Here is a 13967-nt window from a genome sequence, read left to right as displayed (position 1 = left end):
TGTTCACTGACCTTAATGGATACATGTTTGAACCCATGTGGTGAGCCATGCCCGTTGGGGAGACTACTTCTTATTTTCTGTGTTTCCCGCCACATCAAAGCACCTTGGGGTTGATGTTTTAATGGAGTGTGGGAGGCAGACTCCTGGGTGTTTCTGCATGATAATCCAGACTCTCCGGAGCTGTGCGTGGCCTTGTGTGTTGACTGCTAATGCAAGTTAAAGAGGATGCAGCTGAATTCTGAACCCTACCTAGGATTCATTTGTTCACTCTTTCCGAACTAAAACTGATTTGAGGATGCGGTGCATGTTTCAGAGGTTACTGCTATCCTGTGGCGTATAACCTGTGGCATGTCAACTCTTCTGGTGACTGAGATTTTTTTTTCCACTACGGGGTTCATACAGACATAATAAAATAATATCCAAAAGTGCAGAAACAATGACTGTATACATGGGACAGCTGGATTAACGGGATCAAGGTTCACATGGTCGTGACATTTTAACAGTGTTATGCATGCAACCCTCAATGGGAGATTTTAAAAAGAAGCAGTTAGTGGGTAACTTAAAGAAGAACAGTGGCCAAAAATGTCTGCAAGTTGTTAAAAAAAAAAAGGCCCAGGAGCTCCTTACCCTCCAAGCAGAGGACAAGATCAGTGGCCATATAACACAGATGGCAAATAATTGTTATTGTTATTTTATGCCATTGTTATAAAGCTCTGCCAATGCATAGGTTACATGTCATATTTGAGGTAAAAGTTGTTGTTTTGCATCCTGTCACACCTTTTTTGAATCTGCAATGCTGGATACTGGAGCGGCATGTTACTGCCGTCATTTGGTTCTGTGTAAAAATGCAAAGGCAACATGAATGAGGGACTTCATAGAAGCCCTATTGCAGCGCAATCTCTGTGTTAATGCCAACTATAACTTAAATTTCAATATCAGTTTTCCGCTATGACATTAGCACACTGCTGAAAAGAGCAGTGTTTGCCATGCCAACAAAGGCCTATTGGTTTTTCTGGTGTTTTGAAAGTGGTGCAAAGTAAAACTAAACTACGATGAAGGACAGGAAATCATAAATGAAAGAATGAAAAAAAAAGCTGAGCAATTTCTGATCCTGAGCTATTTAATTAGACTGACTTCAGGAACAAGACTTTGGTCAAAGTAAAAAAACAGCATCATGTGGGTCATTTGAATTTCAAGGACTTTTTAAGGACTTTGTTTGTGGCTATTTTCAAGGTTTTCCAGAACTGATTTTTTTCCCCTAAAACCTCAAGCACTTGAGGGATCTTGTGCGAACCAGGTTTAGCCTAACTCTACCTAAAAAAAGTCAGCTGCTATTTTATATAAATATTGTGTACTGACACACTAACATATGTCCAATGAAATGTAGTGTGTGCTCGGGACAATTCATGAGGGAATACAGAAAATCAGTAGCGATAACGTATGAGGGAAACAATGTCAAAGCTCAGGAAAATCAGCTTTTTTTTTTTTTAACTATATGAGATGTCGCAACTGTCCGCAGATGATATGCTGAGATGGCTGCAGAGTCCACAGGGAGCTCTGCATATGAAAGTGTGAAAATGTGAAGATTCCCCAGAGACTGATCCTCCTGACTCCCCACAGGACTGACACTATACAGAGAGATTCACACTATCATGCAGATACTCACACATTACCTAATGAAAAATGCAAGTAATGCATTTGCAATCATGCCACGTATGAGAAGGAGAGACAAAAAATTGGAGAATGTTAAAGTCACCGTCCCCCGAAGTTGTCATTCTTATATGTAAGCATTTATGCAGTTAAGGCAGAGACAAAAACACTTGGGAACAGATCAGGCAGGCAGAGGAATAGAAGGCGGGGGGTGGGGTGACTGTTGCAGGTAAGAACCAAAGCATGTAATAAAGATTAGAGGAGGCAAGATGAATTATAAGGCTCCAAGGCTACAGCACTGAGGGACTTGACAGATCTACGGTTTCCCCAGCTTGGCTACTCCACTGCAGGGACGGCAGCATTAAAACCTCAGGGATGAAGAGGGAGTTTTCTCCATATCCCCACTCTCCCTCTCCACACCGGCACTGTATTGACTGTTTGACAGGAAACAGGTTGAGCTAAGGAGGCGTTTGACCCTGAGAGCACATTTTCATTATTTAGGAGGTGCTTGTGTAGCGGTGTCATCTTTTCAGCAAGACAGAATGAGGAAGGTAGACACAGTAAGTGGCTGTGTTTGAGAGAGAAATCCTGTGTTTACATTCTGCCTGGTAAACACCACAAATACATGTGCTGTAGACTGACATCAGCTGAATTTTGTGAAGGTTTTTGAAATTTTACACTCTCCCGCTCAGAGGGAAAATCAACACACCCCCCCCCCCTCTCTCTCTGTAAAACAGTTTTGATGTGAGTGCATATTTGCTGTGGCGTTCGACACATTGTACGGGGCGCTTTGTATATTCGCATCATTATGTATTCTGATTGAACAGGCTGGGCATTCGTCACATACTATTCATTTCATGGAAACCTTTCATCATTATAAAGCAATCAACACCAAGGTCACATAAACCTGTTTAATCTATCTTTTTAAATTACTCAAGAGAATTAGAGTGTCTGCGAAAGCCTGATTGTTTGAGGTTTCACTTTCTTAAAATCCAGACTTTCATTTTCACATTTTCTTGGTTATTTTCCTCCTTCGTCAGTTCCATCATTATTGCCATAATTATATCTGCCTTTCGGACAATCATATCTAACAGCTAAAGAGCATTTGTAACCAAGGTCCAATTTATTTCTCTCTTCAGAAAAAAAATACTAGGCCTAAATTACTCTTGATCATTTACAACCAGTGTAAGGGTCACACTGAGATAGACACACATTCTGGAGTGTGACAATGGGCTGCAGGAAAGTACCAACCCTATTGAATTATCATTATGGCCTTAGAGCAAACTAAATTCTGATTGGCTGAAGGGTGGGCGTGCATCGTTTTCATATGAGAGAGCAAAGGCATGCTTTATCTTTTTGTGTGCCATAATGAAAACAAAGTTCATGCCATGATGGAAATGAAAGAAACTTGAAAATCAATTCTGGGAGATATGTATATCATACATTTGAAATCTGGGAATCCGTCTGTATTAACTTTGAAAATTAATTAACTGGAGAAAATAAAGACAAAGTCTACAGTCATGCTCCCTGAGGCTGTATATAAGCATAGTAGCTAAAAGACAGACTTTCTTTTTTTAAGATTATTTTTTGGGCTTTTATTGACTTTAAAGGACAGGAGAGTTTTGAGCGTTAAAGGGGGGAGAGAGAGAGGGTGTGACATGTAGCAAAGGCCAGAATCGAACCTGGGCCGCTGCAGTGAGGAAACAACCTCTGTGTATGGATCGCCGCTCTATCCACTGGTCCACCAGGGGCCTCAGACTTTCTGTTTTTTTTCATGCCCATTATGGTCATTACGATTCCAAAATTCTGGCCATATAGAACAACTATGGGACGTGTTTCTTAAGAGCCATGAAATAGCCTACGTTGAAACAGCCATAAAATACTTCAAAATACATAAAATGAAATTAAGTTAAATAATAAAGCAGTCTACTCATCAGATATTTAGTGGCCGAGGCAAAGGTGGAAAAGGATTCGGTGCAGCAAGTGTCACCGTCAAGTCCTCGATGAACACATCCCAGAAACTCACCAAGCCCTGCCATCTGCTATTTGTCCCCCCATGGTGGAGTAAAGCATATCTCCGGTCTATCTACAAGAAACCAGCAAAGGTCTTCCTAGAGAACATGATGCCACAAAGCCGTCACTTATCTCCACAGAGCACGCTAAAACAAAGACCATGACTGCTGTGGATATAGTTTATGGTCTGAAGAGGCAGGGACACACACTGTACCGCTTTAGTGGATAAATAAATCTGTCCATAATTAAAATCCTTAAATCTGGTCTGCATATTATAAGTCTATATTTAAGTTGTATTGGTAACATATATTATAGTTTACAAATTATTAGGCAATTTAATGTGCTATTGATAAATGTGTTCATTTGTCATATTTCAAAGTGGATATTTTGGTTGTATTCACTTCACATGAATCCTACATCCTCATGCTACACAATGACATGATATTAAGCATGTTTAATTGTTTTTACAGTGTTGATCTTATTTTAGTATTTTAGTATGCTAACATTTCTAATTAGTACCTAAGGCAGAGTACAGCTGAGGTTGATATGAATATAATTAGTTTTGCAGCTTTCTGTTCATAAAGTAAAATATTCGTCAAATAAAAATGTTCACATAATAATGGCACCACATGAAAGATCAGAGGATCACTCAAAATCCTGTGTCAAGTTTAATCGATTCAATAGTTGTTGAGATATTTCGGTCTGGTACAAAGTTGTGGACCTACTGAGGCTGTCTTCCAAAGAAAAACAAAACTACTTATTATCATGTTCAGGACACAAAGCCTTCAAGCTGAAAAGGAGTGAGTGATCAACATGGATGGATGAGTAAAAATGATGCCATGATCCATGATGCCTCAGGATGGGTCTTTCAACCAATCACAAGCTGTATTTTTCACTGTGTTAGTTGTATGTTTTGTACAGTTATAAATTGCAATTGTTCAAATTTCTATTGATTTATTTATTTTTTTAGAGGCTTTCATTTTCAGTTTATGCTAAAGTTTGCCTATCGGGAATGCAGAGTCAGAAATAACATTGCTAAGTGCCAAATGCAGGTATTTTTTCCATTTGGCAAGTAAATCTCGGAAGGTTATCCACCATACCAGCAGGTAAATGTTTGCACCAAAATAGTCACGTAATTTAAAAAAACATGCTGAGAGTTTCTTCTATGTTTTGGTGTCATTTAGGGGCGCATTACTGTGCTGCTCCTAAACTGCTCCTGACTGTCCTGCCTCAACATACACTCAGGGTGCCACGCAACCTGACTGTCTCCAATGCTACAACATTTTTGACACTGTTTACTGTACAGGACATCAGCTGATGCGCTGATTGTCACTTTCCTTCAGCCTGCTGCTAGCTAGCATTGCACCCATACTTGTGAAAGTAATTAAATAATAAAGAGGCCTCATAGTTGGAGCCAAGATGGCAAAGTCTTGACTGCCTCTCATATTGTCAATGTCCATTTTAACTTTCAAAGCTTTACCGATATACACTACATCAGTGCTTACCAAAAGGCACTTATTCACATGCTGAGGCTGTGGTGATGAGTTGATAAATATATTAAAATCATTTTGCATTAGATTTTGCTCTGGGCTATTTTTAAACTTTGTATTCAATATAACACATCAAGAAAATGTAGTGAAAAAATGTATATGCAAAACAAGAAAAGGCAATTCATTATTTTGGCCAGTAAAAAATATGCCTAGCAGGTGGATTTTTTTCATCTTCCAGCCACCTTGGTCGGTGAGGCATAAAGTCAATTGCAGACACTGCAAGTAAGTACAACATCTTTTTTTTAAAAAATGGCTTAATGTCAAGCCCTGCACTTAACCAACACAATCGGTGTCTGTTTTGTATTATTTACCATATCTAAGACTGTCCTCACCACAAAAAAACCCTTCTGTCAAACTTTAATGTACAGTCACCTGTTACAATAAGGCCGGTGTGAAAACCTGTTTAAAGCTGCTATTCTTCTTTGCTATTCAATGATGATATCTTAAAATCAGAAAAATGATATGCCTTACACAACTACAAGTTATGAAATCCATAAAGGTAATTTGCATTACACCAAATACTATTCTGTTGGGAGCTCAGCAACTCAGGGGAATACATTTTAAGTCTATTAAAATAAAGGATGACCAATGACTTGACATCCCATCTGGTTTACACTGTAGACCTACACAACTTATAAAGGCAAAGATGTCAAGCAAAAGATGCAAAGAACAATAATATCCCACCCTTTTCTTCTCAGCATATCACGTAAATACACTGAAGTTTTTCATTTCTACCTAGAAGACTTGCGGACAAAAAATAATACATACTGTCCTTTCCTCAATCATCTGCTCCTTGGCTTCCATCTCAGCCACGGTGAAAACAACACCTGATAATCAAGGCCTAATCAGAGGATTGCTGCAGTCTCGCACCAATATTGCATCTCAGGATAGATTCCTCTTTTTCTTTTGTCAATGCGTATGTGTTGAACTCAGTGTTTTTGCCACAGATCTTGTCAACTGCTAGCATACTTCCCCTGCTGTCCACTACCCTCCAGTCCTCCTTTTTTTCTGCTCTGTTACCTCAACTGTGATTATTTAACGCTCCACATGTGTAGTAGAAGTGAACAGAGGGCTGACCGCAGACAGAGAGAAAGAGACAGGAACATGCAGCTTTGCTCTACCCCCAAGGTCTGACATAACCTAAGCCTACGGTCAGTAAAAGTTATTGGCCAATCAGAGAAGATGTCATCACTTTCAATACACACGACAGAAGACATGCTCGTGATTTGCTAAAATAAACACATGGAAGCCAAAATGCATTATGGGATGCTGTCATAGCCCACTGGCCTGCTACCAGTACTCAACAAAGACGTCAGGAAAAGAAACCTACACCCCAGCCTCACTGCCTACCTGAGCCGTGTGTGTGTGTGTGTCACAGAACCGTTTTTTAATCCGGTGCCCATGTTGACTGGTTAGAGCAGCCACACAGTTTACCTTGCCATATGGCTCAGCTGTGGTTCAGCCAAAGACTCTACATGTTGCCTTTTTCCACATGATGCACAGGGTTCTCAGGAAAACTAGACATTGAAAATGAAGACATTGTGTCCACAGAAACATTGGAGGGCTTTTAATTTGAAACACAAACAGGAAGTGTTGAATTAGAGGAAAAGATTTTTGTTTTTTTTCGTTTCTATGACATTAACATTGTAGTGAAGGTGTACATTTGCTGGTTTGATGTCATTGTGACTATCAACAAATTATTTTCACTGTCTCTTTGCTGAGAACAGCTCATGTCACATGGAAAAAATATGCAGCCCACCAAATCTCTAGGTGAGCCAAATGTACAAAATGGATCACAGTTTATAAACTGTTTTTATGTGACATTTTAATCTGCAAAGTAGAGTGATTTAATCAAATTGTATTGAGGATAATACATGTGCTGCAACATAATACATTTATAAAGTAGCATTTTTTAAAATATTTTTATTATATATATATATATCTTGCTCATCTTAATTTCCATTTTTTAAAGGTTAATCAAAGCCAAACAAACAAAAAACAAAACAGTCACAGTGTTTTAACAACACGGCCACATAATGTTTCAGCACTATTTAATTAAACAAATGTTTGACAAATCAATTGTTTTATCTTCCAACCTACATGACAAGCGTGAGCCGAATTCACATAACTCAGTCACACAGGCCCAGATATTAAAGTTTCAGAGCCCTGTGAATTAATGTTTAATCCTGGAAGTGTTAGGCAGGGAGAGCAATATGTTCCTTGTCCCCCCCGAGGCTAGTTGGCAGCCATGAAGCTCAGTGTAGCTTGAGTCAGGGCCTGTTTACTAGAGGGGGAGGATGAGGGAGGAGGGAGGGAGAAATCACAACAACACCAACGTCAACGTCTTCTACAACTATTTTTGTTACCTCGAAGGCAGATTACATCCTGAGAGAGCGGCTTCTAAAAAAATGTGAGGAACACATGATGCCTTTGGGTTCACGTTCTTGGAAGTTACCTACAGTACACTTATACAAGAGAGATCCATCCCAAATGTAACTTCAGAGAAGTACTTGAACTTCCTCTGAGCCTGGGAAGGACTGAAGTTGGCTAAGTGTCTCCAGTATCCAGGGATCACTCCCTCCCATTGTTAGGATGACATGCTCTGATAGACTGAGTGAGGCTGATTGAAGCTGACATGCACAGACACAATTAACTATTAGAGACTGACAGAGATTGATTTCAGACAAAACAAATTAGCAAAGACAGGTAGGATGGACAGACAAAAGGTGGGGATCTAGGAAGTTAAATAGAGCTGATATTTTCAATTCTTGACTCCATGTTTCACTGAAGTCTCATCATTTCTCTATTACAAACACTGGATAGGAAACACAACAGCCTGAGGAGCCGACACAAACTGTGCAGTTTACTTAAACATAGCGTGCCATAAATATTAACTAGACAGTTCAAGCCTGTCTCCCAGAAATTATGTTTATATACTACTTAATTGCCACAGCTAATACATTTTAAAGAAAACAGAGTGCCACCTGGACGTCATTTGTCATTATAATGAGAAAACGTTAATAATGTATTTGGCAAGTCACAAAATGTTTGTAGCACAGCGACACCATTCTCTGTGTCTAAGACACCATGCACTGAGTTTAGACTAGAACGGGCTACTCAAATTAACAAGACTTAACACAGACTCATTGAAACTAAATAAAAACCTGAAATATTAGTTAACTTCTCCAATTAGCAAAGTAAAATAAGTTTAAAAAAAAAAATAGTTAACCCGATCAAAAACAACCTATTCGGATTTCACACAAACAAGTACATAAACCCTAAAATTAAATGAAAATCTGAAAGTACACCTCAAGCTTAAATTACTGTCTGAGGCAAATTCTATAACTTTATAGCAGAATTTGACAAGTTTCACCAGAATTGTATTACACCTTTAACTCTGCCATCAAACAAGCAACAAAGTCCCCTGCAGCCACCCGGGGAAAAAAGCAATTTTGGCATAAGGAGTAATTCAGAAATTGATATAATTCTGGACTAATGCATGAAATAAAACATTCTTGATTGCTGCTGTTTATCACTATTCTACAATTTAAAGTTGTAAAGTGATGCTGTAAAAGTGCCTGGCTCAAGAGGCCCATATAGCGTGCCTAGTCAAGAACAGCCAACCAGGACCTCAAACATCTTTCTAAGTGACAACAAAAACAACAAAACAACAAAAAACTAGGCTTGCTCAACAGGAAAAAAACCACAGCTACCAAAATTGACAGCATACATTTAGCAAAACAGGTGTATGCCCAGTCGGATATCTCTCTGTTAAACTGTGAGGAAAATGTGAAATAATGCATAATGTCAAACTGTAAAAACAAAACAAAAGAAAAAAACATTTTAAAAAAGTCGTCACTGTGCCAAAACACTTTGTGAATAAGACAGTTTGAGACTTGACAATATAAAGATTTTACATAGGTCCATGTGTATTTTCTGTTGGGAAGTTTGCAATTGCAGGAGTAAACAGGAACCACAGCTGTTGCCTTTGCAACAAAACAACAACAAACCGCATAACATAGACAGACCTACACACGCTCACACTAAATTAAAAACGGAAAAGAAACATTGTGGTATGGCCAACAGTTTACTCAAACACAGCAAAGGCAAAAACAAAAAAAGATAAACTTACAGTTCTGGAGACAAGGGTTGGCGGTCTAAGTAAGGTGAAGTAGCACGACTTGAGGTCCTCCTGGGGGACATTCAGAGGCTTTTCTGGTAACTGTTGGTGTTCCCATCTTAACAGTCCAACCGCGGATATTCATCAGAGGACCCACACAGGACCCACACAGCCTAACTGACCTTAAATCCAGCGTCTAGTCCAAGCTTACACTCCATAGTCCATAATTTATTTAATCCTATAGACATGCAAGCTAACTTCAGGGCACCACCGCTAGCTAAACAAACAGTTAGCATCGTTACTCCCGCTAGCTTAACGACTAACGTAAACACAAGCGCTAACGTTTCTTTATGGCTGACGGCGACACTCCTTTAGTACCTCACAAACACGAGCACTGACGTCCCGCTGTATAAAGTGAAATTAGGTGGGGGAAAGTGAGTTCTGGCTACAGACTTCACCACACTGCTGGTCTCTTCCGTTTAAAGAAACTTTCCCTCCTTCCCCTGCTGCTTTCAGGTGCTACTCGGAAATATCGCAATTACAGTATTTACCAGTTAGGAGCGCATGCGCGGCCCTCCAAAGTCGTAATTACAAATGGGAATTTGCCACCCCCCAGTGTACAGATACAGCTGCAGATTTTCTAAAACTAGACTGCTAAACAAAAATAAAACATTAGTAACAAAGGTAGAAACTACACATCAATAAAATATGTAAGTGCAATTTAAAGCCAATACATAGAGTGCAAAATAGATGATTTAATATGTACAAATACATCAATAAATAAATAAAACAAGAATAACATTATACAGCTGGATTGGAAATCCACACACTCACACACCCACACCATCACCTAACCCCCCACTTTGGCTGACTGTGGCCAGGGAACAGGAAAAAAGAATGAAAAAGCATATAATTTCTGTTTCACACTTGCTTTGGCAATGTAAACGTATGTTCCCATGCCAATAAAGCCCATCTGGAGTAAAATGAATGAAGCCCTGCTGTATTAAAAGGTAGTGCACTTGTTCAACAAAACAGGGTGTCTTACACATCACTGTTTCTGTTTAAATGTAAAAATATTGCCACATTTTGTCAGGGTTAAATGCAACGAGGTAATAATACCTGACTACTAATAATGACCAATGACAAAGCAAAGAGGTCAAAACTAAAAGTGTATTCTGTTCTTTTTTTAATGTTAGCTGACCTCAAAAATAAAATTTTTCTGTTATTTAGAATTGAATAACTCACAATTCCGGTTCTTTATTTAACTATTTACACCTGGCTTCATTTAAAACTAAATTATTTTCGGTTCTATTGCATCTCCAAGCTGTGCAAACACAGAAGGTGCTAAAGCCAAGCTGAATGAGCGAGAGAAAGCAAGCAAATACCAGAGACTGTTGTAATGTCACATCAAGCCTTTTATCCCCGAGGCTGCAAAGATTTGGGAGATGGTGACACTACAGGGGATAATCGATTTGCCTCCACTTGCAGTGTTGGTAGCTTGAGATTAAAGACAAAAAAATAAGCCAATGTGGGCACTCTAACCACTTGATGGACTGCAATACCTGTGACTTTGTGCGTGTGCCCATTTGATTTGATTCATGTGTATAGTGAGCATGTATGATGATGTGCAAAGTATGCGTATGGGTCCAATAGAATTGCTTTCACCTCGTCTTTGTACTCCAGCTCGCCCATCTTTGTGACAGATACTTTCAACCTCTCACATACCTGTGTGTTTATCTGGTGCAGTCACTATACACAGCTCCTCACCTGCTAACACCTTTTTGTTGAGCTGGAGCTGGCAACGCTCACTCTGCCTCAAAACACCCCTCTGTTCAGCTAGAGTGCTCTTTGTATAAAAGACACCCCTCTGCGTCGCTGGAATGGTTCTTATTTGCAGTCCATCTCTCTTCTGTTTGCCCCTCGTTTTTTTTTTTTTTCCCCCCTGAATCTCATTGTCTCTCTGCAGCCAATTTTGGCCCTCCAAACAAAACATGAAAAACATTGGAATTGAAACGACATGATTGTTTTCCATTGAAATGCAATCAAGCTTTTGATGACTTCTTGTTCTCTATTTTATTGCCATTTCCTCCTGCTTTGCCAATATCTGCAGTTACAAATACAGCAGGTTGAAAAATAATTTAAAATGTGCAGGAGATATTCTTAAGCTCAGAGCACCTTTGACCCTTGACTGCTATTTAGAACACACAATGGCTGATTCCTTCTGATAGACAGAGATTTAGACTGTGAATTTTCCTGTTCAGATCTGTGCTTCACAAGTGATATTGAGCGCCTTAAGAGGATTATATCAATGATGCCCCATTTTCCATCTGCATGGTAAACCATTTAACATTAAAAGGCTACTCTCCTAAATATAGTGCTTAAAGTCTGTTAGCCAGGGTTTTTGTCCTGCTTCCCCGTGATGAAATTAAGGATAAAATCCACAAGAGAAAAGTGTGTTCTTCTCCTTGCAGTGTGAAGAATGAGCGTGGAGATGAGATTTACAGACATGGCTGTCAGATTACTGGCTCCAGCTGTGGAGAAGGAGAGGCCGTACTTTCGCTGGGTTTTCTCTCGTAGCTCATTGCAGCACAGCACAGTTTGGTGTTGTGTTTTGTCATGTTGCAGGGTCAAGAGGGTCACAACTTGGGCTGTTACCTTTTCTCCTCACAGGCAAGAAAGCTCCTATTTTGTCTCCTGCCTCCCTCTTCTTGTTCTATCCCTCCTCCTCTTCCGCCCATCACAGCTCAATTAATCTAGGATGCCTATGTGACCCTGAGCGAAGCCACTGTGCATGATTGAAATTACTCCCCGCACACCACGCTGCGAATTACCGCTGCTGAAGACCGTCACACACCTTCCTCCATTCATAGTCGATGTCTCTCTTTCTGTGGCTGCTTTTCCTTTGTCCTCTCAAGTTGGCCATCACGCTCCTCTGCAGGTCACATAGTACATGATTTAATTAGATTCCTTGTTGTCGTGTTCTTTACTGCTTTTGTCAAAGGTTGTTGTTGTTGTCATTTTAACTGAAGCCATAAATTAAACCGAGGGTGAGCTACCGTTCACACACACACACACATGTGCACTTCCACACATACGCACAAGAACAGATCATTAAACTTACACCCTCCCACGCAGATGCAAGTAATGAGCAGGATAATTGTGAACAGTAAAATGTTTACTAGTACTTGGGCTCCTGTTGCCTCTTGTGAGAAAAACAATGTTATCTTAAGACCTCGACAAGCTGATACATGGTGTTAATGTCTGCAGTAGACAGAGGTGTGGACTCAAGTCACAAATTTGATGACTTTAAATTCCACAAAATCAGAAAAGACTTGCAACTTGACATAAACTGCAACCCTAATGACTCGTGACTTCACTTGAACTTGAGCCCTTTGACATGAAAATTCCTGCCTCCAAAGTCCATAGATTAAAAAGTATGTTATTAAAAACAGTGCGCCAAAAATCAGTTCATTTCCTAGTATACTAACATTAATGTACTTCATTCCCAGGAAGCTGACACTTAATCCTCCAGATCTACTTTGTTTGAACTAATCTGGCAGTATCTGATCAAGTTGCAGGAGAGAACTATAAAGAACTAACATTACCTTATTGAACACCAGTTAGAAAATGAAATGATACCAAAGATAATTTGGTTCACGTACAAAAACTATGCAGTGGTCAAAAGAAAAAAAAAAATGTAATTGTAAGAATTGCTGTATGTAAAACTTGCGGGCAGAAAATGTCCAATAAATGCAAAGAAATTGATACAAATTTTGAAAAGCATTTATGATTTTTTGTAAATTTAATTTAATATTACTGTTTTTTAAATAGCATTACATTTGGTGAGAGATTCTACACTGGAAATGTGCACAGCTGGATTTAAACGCCCCTGTGTCGGAGTTCATTGCAGCAAAGGTTGTACAACAGCTCAATTGATGTTTTCAGCAAGAAAGACTGACAGAGACGTTATCTAAAGTAGCCTATATCTACAGATTGGTGAGTCTTCGTACATTCATCTTTGTCTTTAACTGATCTGTGTGTTTTATTGTTGTTAACTAAATACACGACAGAAACATAGTTGGCCACTGTGCTATAATTACAGATGTGGTTGCATCTTGATAATGAACATAGCCTCCTGTTTAATATTTACATTTTACTTATTTCACTCTTGTTCCCATCCTTATCAAGCTAATAAATCTAACTTGCACCTTTTAAACGCCATTTAACCAAGATTGTGCAAAAGTTCCAGAATGTTTTCATAACAGTCTGTGTGCTATGTTTTATGAGCAATGTATGTGCAATATTTTGTATGTGCAATTTAGATTATGTTCAATATATTGGTGTGAATTGGCACATATTGCATTATGTTCATATGCAGTTTTTTTTTATTTTTTGTAACTGTTATGGCATTTATGGCCACAGCATCTGAGTCCAAGACAAATTTTCCTTTAATAATAAAGTAGGATATCATAGCATATTATATCATGACGTATCGTATCGTATCGTATTGTATCGTATCGTATCGTATCGTAATTTAACTCTGTACTCTAATCAGACTCTTACAGTATGTGAATCCTTTGTCATGACAACTTGCCAACTGGTGCGCTTGCATACAATAAGTGAAAGAATACACT

Source organism: Plectropomus leopardus, chromosome 9 (genome assembly GCF_026936395.1).
Source record: "Plectropomus leopardus strain MGB_pleo_1.0 chromosome 9, ASM2693639v1, whole genome shotgun sequence".
NCBI lineage: Eukaryota > Metazoa > Chordata > Actinopteri > Perciformes > Serranidae > Plectropomus > Plectropomus leopardus.
This window is presented reverse-complemented; position numbering follows the sequence as displayed.